This window comes from Hyla sarda, chromosome 1 (genome assembly GCF_029499605.1).
Source record: "Hyla sarda isolate aHylSar1 chromosome 1, aHylSar1.hap1, whole genome shotgun sequence".
Lineage (NCBI taxonomy): Eukaryota > Metazoa > Chordata > Amphibia > Anura > Hylidae > Hyla > Hyla sarda.
In genome coordinates, this window is record NC_079189.1 from 458,874,410 (window position 1) to 458,901,757 (window position 27,348).

Consider the following 27,348-nt stretch of genomic DNA (forward strand, 5'->3'; position numbering starts at 1 on the left):
TAGCGCATTGGTATGTGTAGAACGCATGGGAAAGTGAGTGGTGGAACGCATCACGTGACTGTGTGATGCGCTCCAACCGGAAGTTCAGGGATTACACCGCTCCTGTGATATGAAGGCATATAAACTACTAGCTTTTTTTGACACGCGCGGCCGGAAGTGACGCAGTTGGCGTCCGTCCCAGCGTGTGTAGATTGTGTTAATGGAGGACACTATATATTACTGATTTAGCCATCAGATTGTAGCACATCCCTCGGCATCAGGAGCAGTGGTCATTTGCTTAAATGGTTGCTGTATTAAGGTGAGCACATCTTTTATGTGTTTGTGTGTTTTCAGAGGCACTAGGAGTAGGTACGGTCATACTATTCCTTCTTGATTGTAGCTTAGGTGACGACTAGCAGCGGGAATAGTTATGGAGGATTTTGCTAACTGAGTGTGGCTGGTTGATAACATATACCGCTGAATTTGTATCAAGTAAGTTGTATTGAAGTATTCTCTCTATTATGAGAGATATGGGATATTGGATATTATCCTTGTTGTTGCCTTATAATGACAGTTCTGATCTATAGTTTTGCTCCATAGTTGGATGGCCGTATCTTTATGTATCTACATGACTGTAGTGGCATCCCTGGAGGATATATTCTGAGGTATGGACATAAAGTTGTATTATGAGATCTGTGTATATGTTTGTGCATGTATGTGTATGTATATATATATATATATATATATATATATATATATATATATATATATACTGTGTTTATCTTATAAATTATTAAAATCCTTACTTCCCTATTATCTTGATTTGTGCAGTACACTCTATATATCTTTGAGAGCAGCTATAGAGAGAAACATACCTTGACTACTGTGACTGTATTGAGACAATAATGAAGATATTTAAAGGACATTTATGGGTTATCACTTCCTCTGTCCTTGGGTCTACAGATCTGTTTATCCTTCTATATTAATTTGTATTATATCACACTTTAGCTATCATGTCTTATTATACTTTTATTTCATCTAGGATGTCACTTGTGGTCCTAGATATCTGTATGTTCTATATGCTGCCTTGTCTGTATGCTGTCCTGCTTCTGTGTTACATTTATGTCGATAGCCTATTACAGCATCTTGCCTCTATTGCACTTTATGTGGCCTGTTTGTTAGCTTTATCTATGTGCTGTGTTTGTTGCTTGCTTTTGCTGTTTGTGTTTTTTCTTTCTTTTAGGTCTGAGGATGCATCACTGCAATCTGCAGCTCCAAAACCTGAACAGACCATTTGATTATCTCAGAGTCTAATAATGTTTTTTTTATGTATTTGCCTTATCTGTTGTTTATATGTTCTATATGCTGCTCACATACAAGTTTGTGCTTCAAAGCAACCATAACCATCTTTTTACCCCTGATGAACCGTATGTTACTGTAAATTACCCAGTTACGGGGAAACACGTCAGGTTAGGATGTAATATTGGGGATTGTCCCTATAAATATCGCACTTTGTGTATTAATGTGAATGACTGTTTTTATGGGGATTTATATATACTGTATTCTGTAATATGTTATTTGTAATAAAGAAAGATATTTTTAGCTATTTGAGATTTTGATTTGTTAGAAATAGAAATATGTGGATATATACGTCAGTGCAGGGGACAATAGAAGAGTGGCCGGCCGCATCTATACATTATACAGGAGGATCGCAGCGGATGTCAGGAGTGACATCCTCTGTGATCTTTCCTTAACTGCAGGTACTACTACTGCCAACATGGAGTACACTCGGCTCCATGCTGGGAGCTGTAGTACCTGCATTAATAGACAGATTGCAACAGGTGTTAGAAGTTACATTCGCTGTGATCATGGAGCAGAGTGTGCTCCATGTTGGGAGTAGTAGTACCTGCAGGAAAGAACAGATCACAGCAGGTATCACTACTGACACCCACTGCGATCGTCATGTCTATAGCAGAGATGCAGAGCGGCTTTCTCCTGCGCTCGCATCTCTGCACTATACTCTGTCCGGCCACTCACTCATTCATATTTCCCTCTGAGAGTGGTGCAACCATCCGGCCAATTCCCACTCTGGGCGGAAAATATGAATGAGTGATGTTCTATTCACATCACTGGCCGGAGTATAGTGCAGAGATGTGAGCACTGTATAGAGCCGCTCCGCATCTCTGCTATAATTATGGACGATCGCATCGGGTGCCACGACTGACACCCGGGTGCTATGTCTATTAGCACAGGTACTACTACTTCCATCATGGAACAGTCTGCTCCATGATGGGAGTAGTAGAACTAACTAAAAAATGTAAAAAAAAAATAAAAAAAAAGAGAAAAAAAGTGAAACACACACACTTTATTAAAAATTCATAAAAATGTTGTTATAAAAATGTATATATTTTGTTAAATACATTTTTTTCCATCACTACTGTATCCTTTTTTTGGGTACCAAAAAAAATGCGAAAGGTGCCAAAAATGCTATTTCAACACAAATGAAAAAATGCCACAAAAAACGCCAGACGCGGGAAATTGCACTGCCATTTTTTCAGGCGTTTTTTCTTGCGTTTTTTTCAAACCAAAAAACGCAGGACAAAAAAAAGTAGAAACTTAGCCTTAGGGCTTTCTGAATAAGTTTCCTACTACTGCGGTATCTTGCCTTGTAGCAATGATAGAATAGAAAAAAAAATACCTATTGCTCTGTACTGGTTACTGTTTGGCAGCATGGTATGTTGACTGTTATTTCCTAAAGATAGATGGTTTCCATTGGAGAATTTAATGGTTTTTTATCTTTCAATGCCAACATTTCAATTATGTCTTGTATCTTGTACTTTTGATTAACGAGGGGACTGCTGTTTCCCTCTCCCTCAATCTGTATACCAAGGTCATGCTTTACATTGACAAACTTTAGTGTGTGCTAGATCAAGACTTTCTTTAGGAAGTGTTGCCCTTGTAGCTTCAGATTTCCATGTGTACAGAGTCTTATCTGTTCCTTCACTTTGTTGAGATGATATAAATGCTTACTGGCTTTGGCATTGGTTATCACCTTTTTTCCATCCAGGATAGCACATTCGTCACCTTGGAATTTTACAGTAAATCCTTTAGATACTATCTCATGCATTTTAAGAACACCAGTCCTCGTTCTAGCTCGGGAACGTACTGTACATTTTATATTATATATGGTTACAATGATACTATATGTATATAAATATATATATATATATATATATATATATATATATATTTATATATACATACACACACACATATATATCTGATTTGCAAGTTTTAAAAAGTTTAAGCTTTTTTTTCTTCTCCTAATTGTATGCTTAAAGAGTACCTGTCACCAAACAAAACTTTTAACATATTTTTTATTACAGTGGGGCAAAAAAAGTATTTAGTTAGCTACCAATTGTGCAAGTTCTCCCATTTAAAAAGATCAGAGAGGCCGATAATTTTCATCATAGGTACACCTCAACTATGAGAGACATAATGAGAAAAAAATCCATAACATCACATTGTCTGATTTTTAAAGACTTTATTTGCAAATTATGGTGGAAAATAAGTATTTGGTCAATAACAAAAAGCCATCTCAATACTATGTTATATACCCTTTGTTGGCAAGGACAGAGGTCAAACGTTTTCTATAAGTCTTCACAAGGTTTTCACACACTGTTGCTGGTATTTTGGGCCATTCCACCATGCAGATCTCCTCTAGACTTTCAATTCCCTCCAAAGGTTTTCTATGGAGTTGAGATCTGGATGCTGGCCTGGCCACTCCAGGACCTTGAAATTCTTCTTACGAAGCCACTCTTTCATTGCACAGGTGGTTTGTTTGGGATCAATGTCATGCTGAAAGACCCAGCCATGTTTAATCTTTAATGCCTTTGCTGATGGAAGGAGGTTTTCACTTAAAATCTAACTATACATGGCCCCATAAATTCTTTCCTTCACACGGATCAGTCGTCCTGGTCCCTTTGCAGAAAAACAGTCCCAAAGCATGATGTTTCCACCCCCATGCTTCAAAGTAAGTATGGTGTTCTTTGTATGCAACTCAGAATTCTTTCTCCTCTTAACACTACGAGTTGAGTTTTTACCAAAAAGTTCTACTTTGGTTTTATCTGACCATATGACATTCTCCCACTCCTCTTCTGATCATCCAAATGCTCTCTAGCAAACAGGCCCAGACATGTACTGGCTTAAGCAGGGGGACATGTCTGGCACTGCATGATTTGAGTCCCTGGCGGTGTAGTGTGTTACTGAAGGTAGCCTTTGTTACTTTGGTCCCAGCTCTCTGCAGGTCATGCACTAGGTCCCCCCGTGTGGTTCTGGGATTTTTGCTCACTGTTCTTGTGATCATTAGTGGTCTTGTATGTCTTCCATTTTCTAATAATTGCTCCAACAGTTGATTTTTTTTTCTCATTATGTCTCTCATAGTTGAGAACTTGCACAATTGGTGGATGACTAAATATCTTTTTCCCCCACTGTAGTTTCCTTGTTATTCAAGTCAGGCTCTGTGAAAAAGCATGTAACTTATTGCTCCTGAGTCGACACATCAACCTTATAATGTCAGATTTTTTGTCACTTCAAATGGGTTTACTTTAGGGACATCATGTCAAACTAATCTTATTGATTTTTGTTGATTGTGTGACTATAATAATAGATGATAAAGGTGCAGTAGACATTGCTTATCTAGATTTTGGCAAGGCTTTTCACACTATTCCACATAGAAGACTCATCAATAAACTGCAGTCCTTGAGTTTGGACTCCCACATCGTTAAATGGATTAGGCAGTGGCTTAGGCTGAAAATGCAAAAATTGAAATTTCATTAGGTCATTAAGGGGTTAAATGTCCCTGTTTCTTGCTTAAAAGTTACATTTCCTTATTGCAGTTCCGTTTATCTGTAACTTTAAGAGCTTTTTGTATGTCAGTAATTATGGAGTCCTGCAGAAATTCCCTTTTTTTTTTTATTAATCTATTAAAATTCCAGGGTCAAGTCTGCTTTAGGCCTTGTATCTGGTGCATTGATCTGTGCAGTGTATAAATCAGATAAACTGAATAGCAGTACGTCTGCAACATGGCCGTCTGCTATGCTACATCTTATCTTTTGTAGTTTCCACACTTTTTAGTGTAACATATAGAAATTGCACATGCACATGCTGCTGAAGCAACTTTTCATGGCATTTTTCCTTGTTTTTGGACCAAAAATGCTGCATTCCGATGTCATATCGAAATGGTATATTCTACAATCTGCATTATGTTTTGGCTTTTTTTTATTCAAAATGCAGAATTCTCTAGATGTGGCATTTTTTTCTGCTATTTTCCCCATATGCCTTAGGAGTTGAAAGACTGCATGATAACATAGTAACATAGTCTGTAAGGTTGAAAAAATGATGAACGACGAATAGTCGATTGAGATCAACCTGAAACCCTACTGTGCTAGTAATTAGAAGATTTTAGCTGGTAGTAGTCACAAAGGATTTGATAGGTTGAGCTTCATAACTCACGGTTTTAGTGGCTGCTGGTTCTGCTTTGGTTTAGATGAATTGAATTAAGTTATGCTGATTGTGCTTGCTTGATATCCAGGAGATAAGAGCAGTAACCAAGAGAGTGGAGCAAGAGACTAAAGCCCTTTATAAATGAAGGGGGCTGGACTAAGCTCATTGGTCAGCAAACCTGTAAGTCCTGAACTCAGTGAACTCTGGGTACATCACATGACTCAGTAAGGTCCTTAACCTCTTAAGGACTCAGGGCGTACCTGTATGCCCTGAGCCCGATCCCGGTGTGAAAAACAGGGTCATGCCGTGATCCCGCATCACACCGGGTCGGTCCTGGCTGCTAACGATAGCCGGGACCCTGGGCTAACAGCGTGCGGCACCGATCGTTGTGCCGCGCGCTGTTAACCCTTCAGATGCGGCGATCAAAGTTGATCGCCACGTCTGAAAACGAAAGTAAACGCTTCCCGGCAGTTCAGTCGGGCTCATCGGGACATTGCGATAAAATCGCGTTGTTCTGATCAGCTGAGACACAGGCGGAGGTCTCCTTACCTGACTCCGCGGCGTCCGATCGGGGTTTGATTGCTCCAAGCCTGAGCTACAGGCTTGAGCAATCGAGCCCCTATCTTGCTGATCCCTGCAAAGCTATGGCTTTGCAGGGATCTACATAAGAGATCAGTGTGTGCAGTGCTATAGCTCCATATGGGAGCTATAGCACTGCAAAAAAAAAAGTGAAAAAAAAGTTAACAAAGGTCATTTAACCCCTTCCCTAATAAAAGTTTGAATCACCCCCCTTTTCCCATAAAAAAAACTGTCTAAATAAAAATAAAAATTAACATATGTGGTATCGCCGTGTGCGTAAATGTCCAAACTATAAAATTATATAATTAATTAAACCACACGGTCAATGGCGTACGCGCAAAAAAATTCCAAAGTCCAAAATAGCGTATTTTTGGTCACTTTTTATATCATAAAAAAATGAATAAAAAGCGATCAAAAAGTCAGATCAACACAAAAATGGTACCGATAAAAACTTCAGAACACAGCACAAAAAATGAGCCCTCTTACCGTACCATACATGGAAAAATAAAAAAATTACAGGGGTCAGAAGATGACAATTTTAAACATATAAATGTTCCTGCATGTAGTTATGATTTCTTTCAGAAGCGCGACAAAATCAAACCTATATAAGTAGGGTATCATTTTAACCGTATGGACCTACAGAATAAAGATAAGGTGTAATTTTGACCAAAAAATGCACTGCGTAGAAACGGAAGCCCCCAAAAGTTACAAAATGAAAATTTTTCTTCAAATTTGTTGCACAATGATTTTTTTTTCCGTTTCTCAGTGGATTTTTTGTAAAATGACTAATGTCACTGCAGAGAAGAATTGGTAGAAAAATAAGCCATTATATGGATTTTTAGGTGCAAAATTGAAAGCGTTATGATTTTTAGAAGGTTATGAGGAAAAAATGAAAATGCAAAAACAGAAAAACGCTGAGTCCTTAAGGGGGTTAAACAATTATACATCACAACTGTACATCACATGACCCGGGAAAGGTCCTATACATTTATATTTAAAGGGGTTATCCAGGAAAAAACTTTTTTATATATATCAACTGGCTCCAGAAAGTTAAACAGATTTGTAAATTACTTTTATTAAAAAATCTTAATCCTTTCAGTACTTATAAGCTTCTGAAGTTAGGGTTGTTCTTTTCTGTCTAAGTGCTCTCTGATGACACCTGTCTCGGGCAACGCCCAGTTTAGAAGCAAATCTCCATAGCAAACCTCTTCTAAACTGGGCGTTTCCCGAGACAGATGTCATCAGAGAGCACTTAGACAGAAAAGAACAACCTTAACTTCAGAAGTACTGAAAGAATTAAGATTTTTTAATAGAAGTAATTTACAAATCTGTTTAACTTTCTGGAGCCAGTTGATATATATAAAAAAGTTTTTTCCTGGAATACCCCTTTAATATACATGAAATAATATAAGCAAAATAAAGCACAGCATGTCTAAATAGCCAGCTTGCAAAAATAATAAGCACTGTAGATAAATCCCGGTGAAGGAAAAAGTGAGGTGCCAGACAGTAGCAGGAAAAGCAATTCCGCAAAATACAGCAAAAAAGAGTCAAAGAATATGTCTGCACTCACCACAGAAGTAAAGTTCATTTCATGTTTTATTGTAGATACAAAATCTTCGAACAGAGTCGAGGTACAAATCTTCACCCGGGGTGCAGGGAGGGAGAACGGCTAGGCAGCCGACTGTAGAAGCGTTCAGCTAGAACGACAGCGCGGTTTCGCGTCAAGGACACATCATCCTGTTCCTGATCCATTGGAATCATTGGTCAGGTGTATATGGGAAAGGGGGAAAGGGGAAGAGTGACCCAATCACCAAAATTTAAAGATACATGACACATAAAAAATCTATATATATAAAACTCAACGTTTGTGTGTGTGTGTGTGTGTGTGTGTGTGTGTGTGTGTGTGTATGTATGTATGTTCCACAAAAACATCCAAACGGCTAAAGATATTAACATGAAACTTGGCACACATGTTATTTGTATGTCAATGACAAACATAGGATAGGTAATTTAACCCTTACTCACCCCCATTTGCCAGGGGAGGGGTTTATGTTTAACCCTTTAAGGACCAATGCAAATAAACCTGTACGCCCCTGAAAGACCAGGCCTGTTTTTTCAAATCAGGGATGTCTGTCTTTATTAGAGAATAACTCTATCACGATAATTCTGACATTGTTTTTTTGTCACAAGTTGTCCTTCATGTACATAGTAAAAGTAAGCTGATATCATTTGTAGTTTTTTTTTACAATGCAAAAAATCATGAAATTTTTACAAAAAATTACAATTTTTTGCTATTTTAACACTAATTGGTTGCATATATTTATACATACTGACCAAATAGTTTATGAAACTTATACTTTCAGATGTCTACTTTATTTTGACGTAATTTTTTAGTTTTTAATTAACATTTTAAATTAGTCTAACAATTTAACTTGAAATTTTGAAAATTTAGAAAATTTGAAAAGTACATTTTTTTTTATGTGCTATGCAAGGTTTGCAGAAATTAAAAGGTAGTAGAACATAGGAACACCCCCCCAAATGACCCCATTTTAAAAACTAGACCCCTCAAGGTATTCGCTAGGGGGTACAGTGAGTATTTTAACACCATAGTTTTTTGGCAGGAATTATTACAAAGTCAGTGTTAAAAATTCGAAAATTGCAATTTTTCACAAATGCATCATTTGGGGGGCATATTTGTTGTACATCACTTCTGATATTGAAAGAAATGCACCCTATATTTTATTTAGCTGCTTGTCCCATGTTCGGAAATACCCCCGCTTTGGCCATATATGGTTCCTTGGCCGCGTGGTAGGACTCAGAAGGAGAGGAGCGCCATTTGGCTTTCAGGGCAGAACAGTACCCCCTCCCCCACAAGTGACCCCATTTATATACCGCACCCCTACAAGTTATTGGCTGGACCAGGGACCACTCTGATTGGTCCTTGGTCGGCTGGCAGTATAACGCGTCTGTCTGTGACAGTTAAGGCTCCTGATGGATATATCCGCTCAGTGTGTCCACTCATGACTGCTGGCGGAAAATCCGCCGCTATGAGTGGACGCACAAAACTACCCAGCCGCAGCAGCGAGCTCATTACCGTGACTGCTGCATAATGTGTAGGATCACATGGCGGACATCCGCAGCGTATTACATGCTGCGGATGTCCGCCAATGCGATCCTACACATTATGCTGTTTTTTTTTATTAGATTCATTTAATAAGTGTATTTTTATATATATATATATATATATATATATATATATATATATATATATATACATACATATATTTTTTTTTACACTTTTATTACATTTTTATTTATTTTTACACTTTTATTTTATTTATTTATTTATTTTTACACTTTTTAATGCTTTGGAATACTTAGTATTCCAAAGCATTGCAGTTATATGCTGCCTGCCAGTTTTCACTAGCAGGCAGCATATTTCACTAGCAGGCAATACCCAGGGCAGACCTGGGGGTCTTTGTAGGACCCCCGGCTGCCCAGGTATGCAGCAGCACCCCGCGATGCTCCGGGGTGCTGCAGGAGAGACAGAGGGAGCCCCCTCCCTCTGTCAGAACTCCTTACAGCACGTGGTCACTTCTGACCGCGGCTGTAGGGATTAAACTGTCAGGAGTGAAGTGAACTTCACTCCTGGCAGTGCGGCCACACACAGCACCCCGCGATCGCGCTGCGGGGTGCTCCAGAGGAGACAGAGGGAGCCCCCTCCCTCTGTCAGAACTCCTTACAGCGCGCGGTCACTTCTGACCGCGGCTGTAAGGGTTAAACTGCCGGGAGTGAAGAGAACTTCACTCCCGGCAGTGCGGCAGGTCCCGGCCAGCCGCGTATTACACGCAGCACCCCGCGATCGCGATGCGGGGTGCTGCAGAGGAGACAGAGGGAGCCCCCTCCCTCTGTCATAACACTTACAGCCCGCGGTCACTTCCGACCGCGGCTGTAAGGGTTAAAACTGCCGGGACCGAAGTTTACTTCGGTCCTGGCAGTGCAGCAGGGTCCCGGCTGTGTGATACAGCCGAGTCCCTGCCGCGATCTCTTGGGTGCACTGGGCAGCACCCACGAGAAGAATGGACGAGTATAGACGTCCAGGTGCGGGAACGCCCGCCAACCTGGACGTCTATACTCGTCCATGGTCATTATCGGGTTAAAGTACCAATCAACTCTCTGGGAAATATATGTTACTGCATGACTTCCAAACGGCTGGAGATATTTCGATAATACTTGGTCACATGTTACTTATATGTCCACTTAAAATATAGGATAGTTAATTTAACCCTTAACCATCCCCATTTGTGGGGGTCGGGGTTTTCATTTAAAGTCCCATGAAAATCAATGGGAAATGTATGTTCTCACATAACTTCTGTACGGCTGGAGATATTTCAATACCTGGTACACATATTACGGGTCAGGATACGAGGTCGAGTTCGGAGGTCGGGATATTAGGACGGGATTTGAGGACGGGATAGGAGGTCGAGATATGAGGACGGGATAGGAGGATGGCATAGGAGGTCAGGATAGGAGGACGGAATAGGAGGTCGAGATAGGAGGACGTAATAGGAGGTCGAGATAGGAGGATGAGATAGGAGGTCGGGATAGGAGGATGGGATAGGGGGTCGGGATAGGAGGACGGGATAGGAGGTCGGGATAGGAGGACGGGATAGGAGATCGAGATAGGAGGATGGGATAGGAGGTCGGGATAGGAGGTCGGGAAAGGAGGACGGGATAGGAGGTCGGGATAGGAGGTCGGGATAGCAGGTCGGGATAAGAGGACGGGATAGGAGGACGGGATAGGAGGTCAGGATAGGAGGACGGGATAGGAGGTCGAGATAGGAGGATGGGATAGGAGGTCGGGATAGGAGGACAGGATAGGAGGATGGGCTAGGAGGACGGGATAGGAGGTCGGTATAGGAGGTCAGGATAAGAGGATGGGATAAGAGGATGGGATAGTAGGATGGGATAGGAGGTGGAGATAGGAGGTCAGGATAGGAGGTCGGCATAGGAGGGTGGGATAGGAGGTCGAGTTAAGAGGTCAAGATATGAGGACGGGATAGGAGGTGGAGATAGGAGGACGGCATAGGAGGACAGGATAGGAGGTCGAGATAGGAGGTCGAGATAGGAGGACGGGATAGGAGGACGGGTTAGGAGGTTGGGATAGGAGGTCAGGATATGAGGTCGGGATAAGTGGACAGGATAGGAGGTGGAGATAGGAGGACGGGATAGGAAGTAGGGATAGGAGGTCGGGATATGAGGACGGGATAGGATGTCGGGATAGGAGGTCGGGATAGGAGGTTGAGATAGGAGGAGGGGATAGGAGGAAGGGATAGGAGGTTGGGATAGGAGAGTGGGATAGGAGGTCGAGTTAGGAGGACGGGATAGGAGGTCGGGACAGGAGGTGGGATAGGAGGTCGGGGTATGAGGACGGGATATGGGGTTGGGATATGACAACAATATATGGGGATGGGATATGAAATCAAAAGCTTCCTCCTCTGTTGATTTTCCTCCCCAACAAGGATGAGGAAGGAAAAACCGGGCAAAGCCGGGTACTCAGCTAGTAGTATTATAAAACCAATAGAGCAAACACATATCTTGCTGTATTATAAGAAAGAACTAAAATCATTTCTTTCATTGAGGCTCAATGGCCCTAAAGCTTTTAGTCTTGTGATCCATGTGGCTTCACACTGAAGAAGTTTTTGGTGTCTGTCTACACCCTGCGGTTGTGGAGCGATATATTGTAGACCTGCAAAATAAATATCTTCAATTTTAATATTATGATGTGTCTCCATATGTGTAATGAACCGAGTGGCACCTACTTTTGTACGTAAAGAATAAATATGTTCACAAAATCTTATATTAAGATTTCTTTTGGTCTTACCTATATAAAAACAACCGCAGGTGCAAAGAAGACAGTACACCACGCAGTTAGTTCTACAGTTAATAAAGTGACCAACTCTAACTGTATGTCCGCCCAATTTTATGTAACGTTTTTTAAGGATATTATTGCAATAGTTGCAGTGGCCACACTGAAAATTACCTTTTGGTATACTCTTATTAAGCCAATTTTTATCACTAAGAATTTTATTTGATTTTTTTTGCTTTATATACTCCGAAATAGTTTTATTTTTTCTAAATGTTATTATGGGCTTATTAATAGCTGTACATTGAATTGTCGGGTCCTCTTCTAACATATACCAATTGGACATGATAGCATTTTTAATAATTTTATTCATAAGGCTATTGTCAAAGGAAAAAATAAATCTTTTATTATTTGTATGATGATTATCTGTTTGTACTTTATTTTATTTTATTTGGAATAAGAAGTTCTTTCCTCAACAAGCTTCCTCAACAATTTTTTCGGGACAATTTCTTTGTATTAAATGCTTTAATTCTTCTGCCTGAACTAAATATTGAGTTCTGTCACTATTAATTCTTTTTAATCTAATGAATTAAAAACGGGTGCGAACTGTTATAGAGTAGCAAGGAATTCCTTTCTATTTTTTTCCTATAACTGGTAGTAGTAAAACATAGGTTATCAATATTTAGAGTGACATCCCAAAAAAATTTGATTTTTTCCACCAAACTCATGTGTAAAAAGCATGGTCATGTCATTATCATTAAGATAATGTACAAAATCAATAAACTCTCTTTCCGACCCATCCCAAATAATAAGAACATCGTCCACATATCTCAGGAACCGCTTCACAAAAATAGTGAAGGGGTTCCTGAGAGTGTGGACAAATGTGAGTTCAAAAACAGCAACATATATATTCGCTAGGGTACATGAAACCGGGAACCCCACTGGGGTACCATGTAATTGTTTGTACCAACAATTGTCATACATAAATGTGTTGTAACTTAGCTACAAAATCCACAAATTCCTTAGATTTATTCTAAATAAATAAAAAATTACAAACAGATAATCATCATACAAATAATAAAAGATTTATTTTTTCCTTTGACAATACCCCTATGAATAAAATTATTAAAAATGCTATCATGTCCAATTGGTATATGTTAGAACAGGACCCGACAATTCAATGTACAGCAATTAATAAGCCCACAATAACATTTAAAATAAATAAAACTATTTCGGAGTATATAAAGCAAAATAAATCAAATAAAATTCTTAGTGATAAAAATTGGCTTAATAAGAGTATATAATTTTCAGTGTGGCCACTGCAACTATTGCAATAATAATCTTAAAAAAGGTTACATAAAATTGGGTGGACATACAGTTAGAGTTGATCACTTTATTAACTGTAGACCCAACTACGTGGTGTACTGTCTTCTTTGCGCCTGCGGTTGTTGTTATATAGGTAAGAGCAAAATAAATCTTAATATAAGATTTCATGGACATATTTATTCTTTACGTACAAAAGTAGGTGTCACTCGGTTCATTACACATATGGAGACACATCATAATAATAAAATTGAAGATATTTATTTTGCAGGTCTACAATATATCGCTCCACAACCGCAGGGTGTAGACAGACACCAAAAACTTCTTCAATGTGAAGCTACATAGATCACAAGACTAAAAGCTTTAGGGCCATTGGGCCTTAATGAAAGAAATTATTTTAGTTCTTTCTTGTAATACAGTAAGTTTTCCCTCCCTCCCTCCCTGCACCTAGTTCTCCCTCCCTGCACCACGGGTGAAGATTTGTACCTCGACTCTGTTTGAAGATTTTGTATCTACAATAAAACATGAAATTAACTTTACTTCCATGGTGAGTGCAGACATATTCTTTGACTCTTTTTTTGTTGTATTAAATAATATATCAATATAATTTATATGAGGCGACCAGGGGAAAACCCTGCAGGAGAGCCCTATGGTAAAGGAAGGGGTTGTGGCTGAGGGGACTTTAGACAGGGACAGGACCAGGTCCTGTACTGGGACACCACACTGGCTTAAGCAGGGGGACATGTCTGGCACTGCATAATTTGAGTCCCTGGCGGCGTAGTGTGTTACTGATGGTAACCCTTGTTACTTTGGTCCCAGCTCTCTGCAGATCATTCGCTGGGTCCCCCCGTGTGGTTTTGGGATTATTGCTCACTGTTCTTGTGATCATTTTGACACCATGGGGTGAAATCTTGCGTGGAGCCCCAGATTGAGGGAGATTATCGGTGGTCTTGTATATCTTCCATTTTCTAAAAGTTGCTCCCACAGTTGATTTCTTCATACCAAGCTACTTGCCTATTGCAGATTCAGTCTTCCCAGCCTGGTGCAGGTCTACAATTTTGTTTCTGGTGTCCTTCGACAGCTCTTTGGTCTTGACCATAGTGGTGTTTGGAGTGTGACTGTTTGAGGTTGTGGACAAGTGTCTTTTATACTGATAACAAGTTCAAACAGGTGCCATTAATACAGGTAACACGTGGAGGACAGAGGTGACTCTTAAAGAAGAAGTTACAGGTCTGTGAGAGCCAGAAATCTTGCTTGTTTGTAGGTGACCAAATACTTATTTTCCACCATAATTTGCAAAAAAATTCTTTAAAAATCAGACAATGTGATTTTAAGGATTTTTTTCTCATTATGTCTCTCATAGTTGAGGTATACCTTTGATGAAAATTACAGGCCTCTCTAATCTTTTTAAGTGGGAGAACTTGTACAATTGGTGGCTAACTAAATACGTTTTTGCCCCACTGTATGTAATTATAAGACACTATGCTATTTACCTGCTGTTAAAATTCTCGACCTTTATAGAGTCACCTTTAAAATGTCCACTAGGTGACTCTGTTCTGTTCCCTGCCACAAGTCAAACAGTTAGTTTGGTCTCCTCCCGGTCTGGCAGGTGACCAAACTCAGGAAATGCATGCCGGGCATGGCGAGACACAGCTCTTACAGGCTTCTTAAATTTTTTTAAGAGCAGGAGGGGTGTTAGGAGTAGTTAGGGATTATAATCTGAGTTAGTTTAGAAAATATGGTTTGATGACAGGTACTCTTTAACATTGCCCTGCAATTCAAAAATTAGAATTTATTTTTTCTTTTACATCAATAAGGTGAAATTTTAAAAGTTTGTAAAATTTGTAGTTTTTATTAGACTGCACAAACAGATCAATGCTAAATACAAAAAATTAGCTGCGGGCCACCCAGTATGAATTGGGCTTGAGTTTATAAGTCTCAAGCCCAGACCGTAATGGTTGAAAAGGGGATAAACATAAAGGTGGGAATTTATCAAGACGTGCATACAACTTTTCTGGCATAAAAACATTGCAGACATTGAAAAATCCCCACCAAAATGTTAGCCACAACAAAAGAAAGTGCATAGAAACTAGGGAAAACATATCATTGTTTTTTGTTTAGGTTTTAGCGGAAAATTTCACAAATGGAAATGCTTTACTTTTCGTAATGAAATGTATTTGGGACAGTTTTTATATTTTAGTCCTTACAAGAAGGTGATGCAGAGAAAGGAAAGTGCTTTAGGTAATGGTCAACTTTAATATGGTCATAAATAAGAAGCTCTTCTAGAAGAGAAAATAAAGGCTGGTAAGAAGCCCATCAGAGACTGGATTCTCTGACTTACTTTACAGATAACAGAAGCTATGTAACAAAGAGTAAGCATTTTTTTTTCAATGAAAGATATATGTGTAACCCAATGTTCCTCTTTGAATCCAAAAAATGTTATTTTTTTCTTGCTTTCTTATCTGTTTTTGCATACAAAGCCCAGGAAGGAGATGTCTGAAGCTAGGATTCCATGAAACAACTTGTAAACCTTCCTGATATCCTTTTGCAAATCCAACGGGTATTCCATTTTTTTTTATTTGACAATGCTACAGGGGCTGTAAAGTTAGTGTAGTTCATAATACAGTGTCTGTACCTGTGTGTGACAGTGGTCTCTCAAACATCATGGGACCTTGTACACCCATTGCTGGATAAGGGATAAAACCTTTACTTAACAACTTTCATTCCAGCATCCCTCTGTTCACATCCCTTGCCACCTCATCCACGTCCGCTTGTGGGACCGTGCGGAAGAACCAGAGAGGCCTCCCTCTAAATTTTCTTCAGACACCCATGCCGAAGGGTGAGTCCCTTGCCCTTACCCATGAAAACCTGTTGTTGGTTAGGTATATGGATAAGAGGGATGTCCTTATGCTGACCACAATTCATGGTAATGGCAGCTCCCCTTTCCCTGTGCGAGGTACCACAACAACGGTCCTCAAGCTCGATTGTATTCTGGACTACAATCGGTATATGCGGGGAGTTGATCTCTCTGATCAAGTCCTCAAGGCATACATGGCCATGTGGAAAGCACAGTTATGTTACAAAAAGTTGCGGTCTACTTGGTACAGGTTGCCATATACAACTCTTTTGTACTGTCCCAGTACGCTGGCAACACAGGGCCATACCTCCAGTTCCAAGAAGAAGTCCTAAAGGTCCTGATCTTTGGCGACCATGAAAGAGCAGGCCGGAGTTCCCAAGGAACTGAAGTTATAGGTGCCAGGATCGTACCAGGCCAGCACTTTCCAGGTGAGGTCCCTCACACTGGAAAGAAGGGACGATCCCAGAAAAAATGCAGAGTGTGTCACAAGGGGGGGGGGGGGGGGGGGGGATACAGAAGGACACCACCACTCAATGTGACACTTGCCTCTGCATTAAAAAACTGCTTTAGGGAGTATCACACTTCCATGGAGTTATACATTTTCCCTTTTAATTTCAATTTTCCATAATTTGACCCCTTCATGAACCATTTCAGCAAAGTTTGCTTTCCAAAAGCCAAATATGACTCCTTCTCTTCTGAGCATTGTAGTGCGCCCGCAGTGCACTTGATGTCCACACATGGGGGGACATGTATCATTTCCAGTGTATAATAGAAGTTTTTTTACCCCTCTGCCTGTTGTGTAAATTTGGTGCAGCTGCGTTAAATTTATCATTCTTGTGCAGCTACTTTCTTGGATTGCGCTTAAATTTAGAATTCTCCTCAGAGCATAAATTTACACCGCAGCTCTATTTAGTAGGAGCTTTGTCTGCAGCGTATCTGCACCTAAACAGTAAGTTTTGTCCTCGTTATTAGTTTTAGAATTTTTTTTCTTCATTATGTAGAGTTTTAATCTCACAATAATACCACTTTTTGCACCCAATTATAACACATCAATTATACCAATGTCCTTATTCTTCATTTAACATCTGTGACACCCCTGTGCAAATCACCTCAAATGTACATGGTGCACTCTACCTTATGGGCCTTGTTGTGCGCCTGCAGAGCACTTTGCGCCCACATATGTGGTATCTCCGTACTCTGGCTAAATTGTGTCCCAAAAAATGTTTTTTTTTTCCCCATTTACCTCTTGTGAAAATTTAAAGTATGCGGCAACACCTGCATGTCAGTGTAAATAATTTTATTTTTATACACTAACATACTGGTGTAGACTCCAACTGTTCCTTTTCATAATGGGTAAAAGGAGAAAAAGCCCCCCAAAATCTGTAAGGCAATTTCTCCCGAGTACGGCGATACCCCATATGTGACCCTAAAATGTTGCCTTGAAATACGACAGGGCTCCAAAGTGAGAGCGCCATGAGCATTTGAGGCCTAAATTAGGGTTTTGCATAGGGGTGGACATAGGGGTATTCTATGCCAGTGTTTCCCAAACAGGGTGCCTCCAGCTGTTGCAAAACTCCCAACATTCCTGGACTGTCAATGGCTGTCTGGCAATACTGGGAGTTGTTGTTTTGCAACAGCTGGAGGCTCCATTTTGGAAACAGTACCGTACCAGACGTTGTTCATATTTATTGGGGAGGGGGGCTGTGTAGCAGTATGTGTATATATAGTGTTTTTTACTTATTTTATTTAAGTGTAGTGTAGTGTTTTTAGGGTACAGTCACAGGGGCGGGGGTTGACAGCGAGTTTGCTGCATCTCAATCTTGCAGCACTCCCTGTAAACCTCCGCCCATGTGAGTGTACCCTGTCCATTCACATTGGGGGGAGGGGGGGGGGGGACATCCAGCTGTTGCAAAACTACAACTCCGAGCATGCCCTTTGGCTGTCCGTGCTTGCTGGGAGTTTTAGTTTTGCAACAGCTGGAGGCGCACTGGTTGCGAAACACGGAAACAGACTCAGTGTTTTGCAACCAGTGTGCCTTCAGCTGTTGCAAAAACTTCAAATCTCAGCATGCAGTGACAGCAGAAGGACATGCTGGAAATTGTAGTTATGCAACAGCTGAAGGCACACTGGTTGCAAAACACTTGAAAGTTTTTTACTTAACTTAGTGTTTCCAAACCAGTGTGCCTCCAGCTGTTGCACAACTTCAATTCCCAGCATGCATGATCTGTCAGTGCATGCTGGGCATTATAGTTTGGAGGCACAGCTGGAGGCACACAGGTTGGGAAAAAGAGTTAGGAAGCGAACAATGTTTCCCAACTAGTGTGCCTCCAGCTGTTGCAAAACTATAATTCCCAGCATGGCCAGACATGCTGGAAGTTGTATTTCGGCAATATCTGAAGGGTCAGATGTTGACGAACTACAACTCCCAGCATGCTTGGGCAGTCTGGGCATGCTGGGAGTTGTAGTTTTGCAACAGCTGGAGGTCCACAGTTTGTAGACCACTGTATAATGGTCTCCAATCTGTGGTCTTCCAGATGTTACAGAACTACAACTCCCAGCATGCCTTGACAGAGTGGGCATGCTGAGATTTGTAATTTTGGAACATCTGGAAGAGCACAGATTGGAGACCATTATACAGTGGTCTCCAAACTGTGGCCCTCCAGATGTTGCAAAACTACAACTCCCAGCATGCCCAGAAAGCCAAAGGCTGTCTGGGCATGCTGGGAGTTGCAGTTTTTAAACTCCCAGAGGCAGCAGTGAGATCGCTTTACGGCGATCTCACTGCTGCCAATGAAGATGCCGCACTGCTGCTGCAAACTCACCTCCGGGACGCACCACCCCCGGGACCGCCTGGAGGACGCCGCTCGCACCGGGACTGCTCAGGACACCGCATGGCCGGGTAAGTGACGCTGGGGGACGGGTAAGGGACACTTAGCAGAGCGGTGTGTGTCCCGATCCCCGTGATCCGGACTCACACACCGCGCTGCTAAGTATTCTCATAGCGAAACGCTGCTATCAGCTAGTCACATTTGACTGGCTGGGGGGGGGGGGGGGGGGGGGAAGAAACCCCCCGTGGTCACATGGTAAGATGGCTGGCTATCAGTGATAGCCATCATCTTACCGGGCGCTGGGGAAAAGTATAACGGAAAGCAGTAAATTGTAAAAATAAAAGGAGAATGATCTACAGTGTTAAGTGGATTACAAAGCTATTTTAATGTGACGGAGCTTGTTCAATGATAAGTAAGATATCAAACATTTCCTATGTAAATGTATTAAATTGTTGGATCATAAAATAACAATACCAATATACAAGTGATCTAATGAATAACTGAACTGGAAACAAATATTCTATATGCAAATTATTTTAAAAGTGCTTTGGAATAACCAAGGAGTTAAAAGCAATATAAAGCAAACCAAATGAGGAATTGACATAGGAAAGTTAAAACATTCTGAGGGTTCCTTAGTAGAACTTTCCTTCAGAAATAGAAAGGATCGCTACGTGCAGTTAAAGTTGGCTTATATTTACGGGGAAAAAGATGCACGTGCGTCAAAATTTTTGGTGCAAAGGAAAAGAACACAGGTAATAAATCCATGTGTACTATAGATGTCACTCCAAGGTACCCTGATTCAGCCACATCTGGAGGACATGCTCTACCAAAACGTGCGCAAAAAAATGCGCAAAAAAAAGGGCTTGCGCAAAATTTTGCACTAAAAAATACACACAAAACAGGGGTAAAATCTTTGATACATGTCCCCTATGGAGTATTTCCATACTCAGAAGAGATGGGTTTACACATTTTGGGGGGAACTTTCTCCTATTACCTCTTGTAAAAATGAAAAATTTGGGGGAAAATCAGCATTTTAGTGAAAATTTTTTTTTATTGCACATCCAAATTTAATGAAAAGTCGTGAAACACCTGTGAGGTATTAAGGCTCACTGTACCCCTTGTTACATTTCTTGAGGGGTGTAGTTTCCAAAATAGTATGCCATGTGGGGGTTGTTTTGCTGTTCTGGCACCATGGGGGCTTCCTAAATGTGAGATGCCCCCCAAAAACCATTTCAGCAAAATTTGCTTTGCAAAAGCCAAATGTGACTCCTTCTCTTCTGAGCATTGTTGTGCGACCGCAGTGTACTTGACGTCCACACATGGGAGTATTCCCATACTCAGAAGAGATGGGGTTAAAAATTTGGGGGGCATTTTCTCCTATTACCCCCTGTAAAAATGTCAAATTTGGGGGAAAACCAGCATTTTATTGAAAAAAAAATTCATTTACACATCCGACTTTAAGTCGTGAAACACCTGTGGGGTTTTAACACTCACTATACCTCTTGTTACGTTCCTTGAGGGGTGTAGTTTCCAAAATAGTATGCCTTGTGTTTTGAATTTTTTGAAGATTTTGAATTTTCTCCTTCACTTTGCTGCTGAAACACCTAAAAGGTTAACACACTTTCTGAATGTCATTGTGTATACTTTGAGAGGTGCAGTTTTTATAATGAGGTCATTTATAGGGTATTTCTAATATCAAGGCCCCTCAAATCCACTTCAAAACTGAACTGGTCCCTGAAAAATTCAGATTTTGAAAATTTTGTGAAAAACTGAAAAATTGCTGCTGAACTTTGAAGCCCTCTGATGTCTCCCAAAAGTAAAAACATGTCTATTTTTCTTATAAGCAGAGAATTTCAAAGTAAAAAAAAATTATGCAAAATTTTTCATCAAATTTTGGAATTTTTCACCAAGAAATTATACAAGTACCGACGTAAATTTACCACTGACATAAAGTAGAATATGTCACGAAAAAACAATCGCGGTGTCAGAATGAAAAGTAAAAGCATTCCAGAGTTATTAATGCTTAAAGTGACAGTGGTCAGATGTGCAAAAAATGCTATGGTCCTTAAGGTTAAAATGGGCTTGTTCCTTAAGGGGTTAACTGACTAGAACTGGTTTAGATCCACTTATTTCCCTCAGGAAAGGAGAGTTGGACTTGAGAATGTCTCCTGCAATGGTGATTTAGTAGATCAAATGAACCATTCAGCTATACAGTGAAATGCAATGCATGTAAAATATTACCTTGGTGTATGTAACAAAGTATAATTTAAAAGTATACATTTTATAAACTTCTCCAGTACCTAAATACATTAAAAATATGTCAAGCAAACCTGTAGCAAGTTAGCCACTTGACAATTCTGGTGGGTAGCAGCTGGCAATGCTGTGAAAGGACATCACATATAGATTAAGGACTAAATTTATCAAACTGTCTGAGAGAAAAAATACAGTGATTTTCCCACAGCAACCAATCACAGTTCAGCTTTCAATTTACCAGAGCTCGTTAGCTGAGCTGTGATTGGTTGCTGTGGGGAAATAACTCTATTTTTTCTTTCACACAGTTTGATAATTCTGGGCCTAAGTGTTTTAGAACCATAATCAAAGCAGTGCTTTTCAAATGTGCCTATAGCCTGTTAAAGAATCTTCTGTAAACATCTTAGTGCCCGATACTACAGGACACCTTCAGAAGTCTTGAGAAGTTTATGCCTTAAAGGGGTACTCTGCCCCTAGACATCTTATCCCCTATCCAAAGGATAGGGGATAAGATGTATGATCGCGGCGGATCCGGCCACTGGAATCCCCCCACAATCTCCGGGCTGGTACCACGGTGTTCGTGACATCACACCACGCCTCCTCCATTCATGTTTATTGGAGGGTGTGTGACAGTATGACAGCTAGTACATAGCCGCCATGCCTCCTCCCATAGACATGATAGCTGTGTTTCGCCTGTCATCTGGCACGAAGGGAAGTTCATTCCATACACAGAATGACTGGGGTGCCCCGCCGGAGATCGCGGGGGTCCCAGCAGCCGGGCCACCGTGATCAGACAAGATGTTTACGGTAGATGTAGACAGTAGCATATGACTAACCCTCAAAATGATGTTAAAATTGAGACATTAGCCAGTATATCCTTATATGAAGTACACCAACGCCAAGGTTTCTCAATTGGCACGTGACCTAACACTAAACCTACCTGTGCCGTATGGGCAACACCAGGGGCCAGTGGGCAATTACACTGGCATTAGGTCCGACTCACAGCCTTCTCTCAGTTCACTCCAGTGGGGCTAAGCACACATACAGTAGGAGGAGGGAGGAAGGCTATGAGCCCCACACAAGTAGGCAGATATGTTGCCGGTCTCACAGGTGCACCAAAATGCTGCCTATAATAGTGATTAAGGTGCATTAGATTTGGAGTTTATACACCTCCAAGTACAAGATATGAACAAAAAGAAAAAAAAACATGGTTTCAAATGGCAGGAAATGCTCAACACCCAAATCGGAGGGAGGAGGTCCGCTCACTTGATCCCCAGCACGGCTAGACCCCAACTTAGTATAGACAAAATGCAGATATGCCAGTGGTAAAGATATATTCTTTATTCGGATCCCAATAAAAACCGCAAAACATGCGGAACAGCCATTAAAACAGCAACAGAAAGACAGCGTGGACGCATTTCAGGTATAACCCTTCGTCTATGCAAAGTCATAATAGTATAGTAGTAAAGTCAAAGTATATGTAGGGATTCGGAAGTGGAAAAGGCGGAGTTCTAGGATAAAATCCCAGAAATTAATCCCTACCCTCCACCATCGAAACAACTTATACACAATAAACTTATCAATAATGCTCTGACACAATGATACCCAGATCATATACATGTAAGATAATAGATAAAAATATACATTAACATGGAAAAATGGTGCTTTATTTTAATCAGATGGGATAACAATCTTAAATGTAAAAGTATATATACATGAAAGAAACTATAATGTAACCTGAAAGTAATTTTGAGATACTAACACAGTAATAATGAAGTATAAGATCAGTCCATACGGTTGTGTTGTATGCAGGTTGTAAATCCCAAAAAACTCTATTAGGTAAAAGTCTCACATGGTCACCTCCACGTGCTGGTCTTCATACTAGTTCTATACCATAAAAGGTTAAAGAGGATATATCACCGCAGTGAGCGTCACAAAAGTGCCCAGAGGCACATGGTGCAGATTTTTAAATGCACGTATGTGCTATTGAATGCGTTTCTTTAACGGACGTATGCTACTGCCTACATAGGAGGTCAATGTAGAAAAGGCAAAAAACCTGGCACCAGTAGTATAGGGCTCAGAGAATATGTATATGTTCCTATTAATGTGGAACCAGCATAGGAAGTAATATGCCTGCTAAGGGTGGTGCTCACACAGTGCGGTACAGTCCATATGATGCGGATATAAGAAGAAGGATAAATAGGAGCAACTCACCCAAGACCCAAGAGGAGGTAGCAAAGTCTTTACTTTATTGCATATCGTGCAGACATAGGTGCAAACCACGCGGGGCAGATGCTTTGGTCCACGACAACTTGAGTTTGATACGCATATCTGCAGACTACACATCTAGGGGAACCACATTTATGGAAACCCCTAATGTTAAGCAGGGTGATGCTTGTCATATTGTCCGAGATGAAAGCACTAGGAGACAAGATGTTATCTAAAGTAGGAGCCGGCGAGATGTGAACTTACATCCGCTACATGCGAATTTGGCCAAAATAAAATCCTGCGACAATATGGGTAGGTACTTCTTTACAATCTTAACTATTTCCTCATATTCAGCACTAAAAGTACGAACGTGGTCTTATTTTCTTCAGAATGTTTATTTTCAAAGGGTTTCCTGTTGGACGTAACCAATAAATCTTTTCTATCTTTATGGTGCACTTTAGATAATGCTCTATTTATTTATCAGACGAGAGGAGTATCCCCTATGTATGAGGCACCCCGTCACCACAGCCTATTTCTTATGAAAGAGCTTCTCAGAAGAACAATTACGTTTTGCACGTGTAAATTCCCCCACGGCACTGCAGAAATAGTGTGTCTAGGATGACACGATTCTGCCCTTAAGAGGGAATTTCCAGCACTTGGCTTGCAATAGGTGGACATCCGAACACCAGGGGTATCAGCAACCAACAAAATATCAAGGAAAGGAGTCTGGCTTTGATTCCATGAAAAGGTAAACCACAAATTAAATGGATTTTTGATAATATAATCCACGAATTGTGCTGTGGCTATGTGAACCTCCTCTGCATGATTGATGAAAAACTGCCACACCGCCGAGTAGCTGATTTTCCCACCAACAGTCCGCACTACTTGACTGCTACAGCCACCGTCACCAGAAACCCCTGTTCCACTACCTCCCGGGAAGGTAGGTTGCTGCGAAGCAGGGGGTCTCCCCCGGGCTCCAGAATTTCTACTTCTGCCACCATGCTGACTGCCAACCATGCTACCACCTTGCTGGCTCAGCTGCTGCCTCTTCTACACCCGATCATCATCAACAAGTGTCTGCACATCACTGATGTCCTCCTTGGGTTCCTCAACAGTGTCTGCTTCAGGACCCTGAACCCTGGCAACACCGCCTCCCACGTCACTCTCCTCATCACTACTTGCCTGCCTAGTGGAGGAAGCGACGCATGTCTCCTACACTTGTTGGCTTGGCAGTAGCTGCTGACTGTCCTCTATTAGATCGTCCTCAGTGAATAATGGAGCTGAACCCACAGCATAAGATACTTCTGTAGGGGAGGGAACAGCATAGGACAGAGGCAATGGTAGGACAGGCACTGCTCCCAGGCCATGCCAACTGAGGGTTGTGTCTGAGGAACCCACCGACTGTTGACTGGGGATATCAGATGTCACTTGTGATGAAGTGGATGACCATGTTAACCAATTGATGACGGTAGATGGTTGAGACACAACCGCTAGCTGATACCGGGAGCTCAGGCCTCTCGCTGCAACTCCTGCTGCCACTTGCCCCTAGTCTGCTGCAACCTCTGCCTGATTAATTTAGCCCTCTGCCACTCCTCTCTGCACATCCTGGCACTTACTTAGTGCGTATATGAGGGGAGTACAATACGTTTACAACAGTATTTGTCTAGAACAGCAGCAGGTGTTTTGCCTGGACTTTCACAGTATCTAGGCCTTTGACAGATTAACAGGTACAAAACAGTACACTACTTATGTGTACATATGTGGTATGCACTTATGAGGGCAGAAAAATGCACTACAGTACACGTAAAAACGTATCTGAGTAAAAACACCAGCCGGTGAGTACTTTGGCCTGGACTTTCACAGTATCTAGGCCTTTCATAGATTAACAGGTACAAAATAGTACACTACTTATATGTTGGTATATGGTATGCACTTATGAGGGCATAAAAATACACTACAGTACACTTAAAAAAGTATCTGAATAAAAACACCAGCCAGTGAGTTATTTTGCCTGGACTTTCACAGTATGTAGGCCCTTGACAGATTAACAGGTACAAAATAGTACACTACTTAGATGTACATATGTGGTATGCACTTATTAGACATGTGCAGAACCAAAAATTTAGTTTTTTTTGTTATGTTCGTTTTCGTTTTTTTTAAATTTTCGGTTCTGTGAATATTCGGAATGCTGTGCATTCGTCATATTCGGTTTTCGGATGCATCCGCGAAAAGTTTTTTCGTTTCCGGATGCATTCGTTTAAAAAACGTTAATTCCTTAATTCTGATTTTTTGGTTCTGCACATATCTAGTGATCCCTCAACATACGATGGTAATTCGTATGTTGAGGGATTCGTGCAATGTAAAAAAGTAAAGTCCTACTCACCTGTCCCCGCTGCTCCCGATGGTGTCCCCGGGCCTCCGCTGGGCTTTCCTAGCCTTTTCGGTACTCTGCTGGGCTCTGTTGGGCTCTCCGGTCCTCCGTTGTCTGCCACAAGGCCTTACTGGGCCTCAGTAGCGACATCATCACGTCGCTGCAGCACGTCGCTGCAGACCCGTATGAAGGCCCTGGACCAGCCCAGGACCCACAGGAGGAAGGCCCGGAGCAGCGCGGAAAGGTGAGTGAACCTGCCCGGGCTGCTTCAACTGCTATCCGGCAGCAGCTTAAGCATTATGCACTGCCAGATAGCAGTTGATGCATGGCCCCGACATTCGGTATACTGATAACGTATGCATTCGTTGTTCGTTAACATGCATATTAGTTATGCGTTAGTTAACGAATGCATTCGTTAACTGTATATTCGTTTTCGTATGCTTTTTTGGGATTTTGTCTTTTTTTTTTCGTGCATTCTTTTCGTAACCATCCGAAAATGGCAAAATTTGTTTCGTTCTGTGTTCGTTACGAAACAAATTGCAAATGTCTAGCACTTATGAGGACAGAAAAATGCGCTACAGTACACAAAAAAAGTATCTGAGTACCACACCAGCCAGTGAGTACTTTTACTTGGACTTTCACAGTATCTAGGCCCTTGTCAGATTAACAGGTTTAAAATAGTACACTACTTAGATGTAGGTATGTGGTATGCACTTATGAGGGCAGAAAAATGCACTACAGTGCACTTTAAAAAGTATCTGAGTACAACACCAGCCGGTGCGTACTTTTGCCTGGACTTTCATAGAATCTAGGCCTTTGACAGATTAACAGGTTTAAAAAGTACACTACTTAGATGTAGGTATATGGCATGCACTTATGAGGGCAGAAAAATGTGCTACAGTACGCTTAATAAACGCATTGGAGTAAAACACCAGCCGGTGATTACTTTTGGCTGCCCTTTCACAGTATGTAGGCCCTTGACTGATTATCAGGTACAAAATAGTGCACTACTTAGATGTAGGTACGTGGTATGCACTTATGAGGACAGAAAAAAGCGCTATAGTACACTTAAAAAAAGTATCTGAATAAAAACACAAGCCGGTGAGTAGTTTTGCCTGGACTTTCACAGTATCTAGGCCCTTGACAGATTAACAGGTTTAAAATGGTACACTACTTAGATGTAGGTATGTGGTATGCACTTTTGAGGGCAGAAAAATGCACTACAGTATGCATAAAAAAAAAACTTATTTTAGTAAAACACCAGCTGGTGATTACTATTGCCTGGACTTTCACAGTATGTAGGCCCTTGACAGATTAACAGGTACAACATAGTACACTACTTAGATTGTAGGTATGTGGTATGCACTTATGAGTGCAGAAAAATGCGATATATTACGCTTAATAAACATATTTTAGTAAAACGCCAGCCAGTGATTACTTTTGGCTGTCTTTTAACAGTATGTAGGCCCTTTACAGATTAACAGGTTTAAAATAGTACACTACTTAGATGTATGTATGTGGTATGCACTTATGAGGGCAGAATAATGTGGTACAGTACGTTTAAAACCGTATTTTAGCAAAA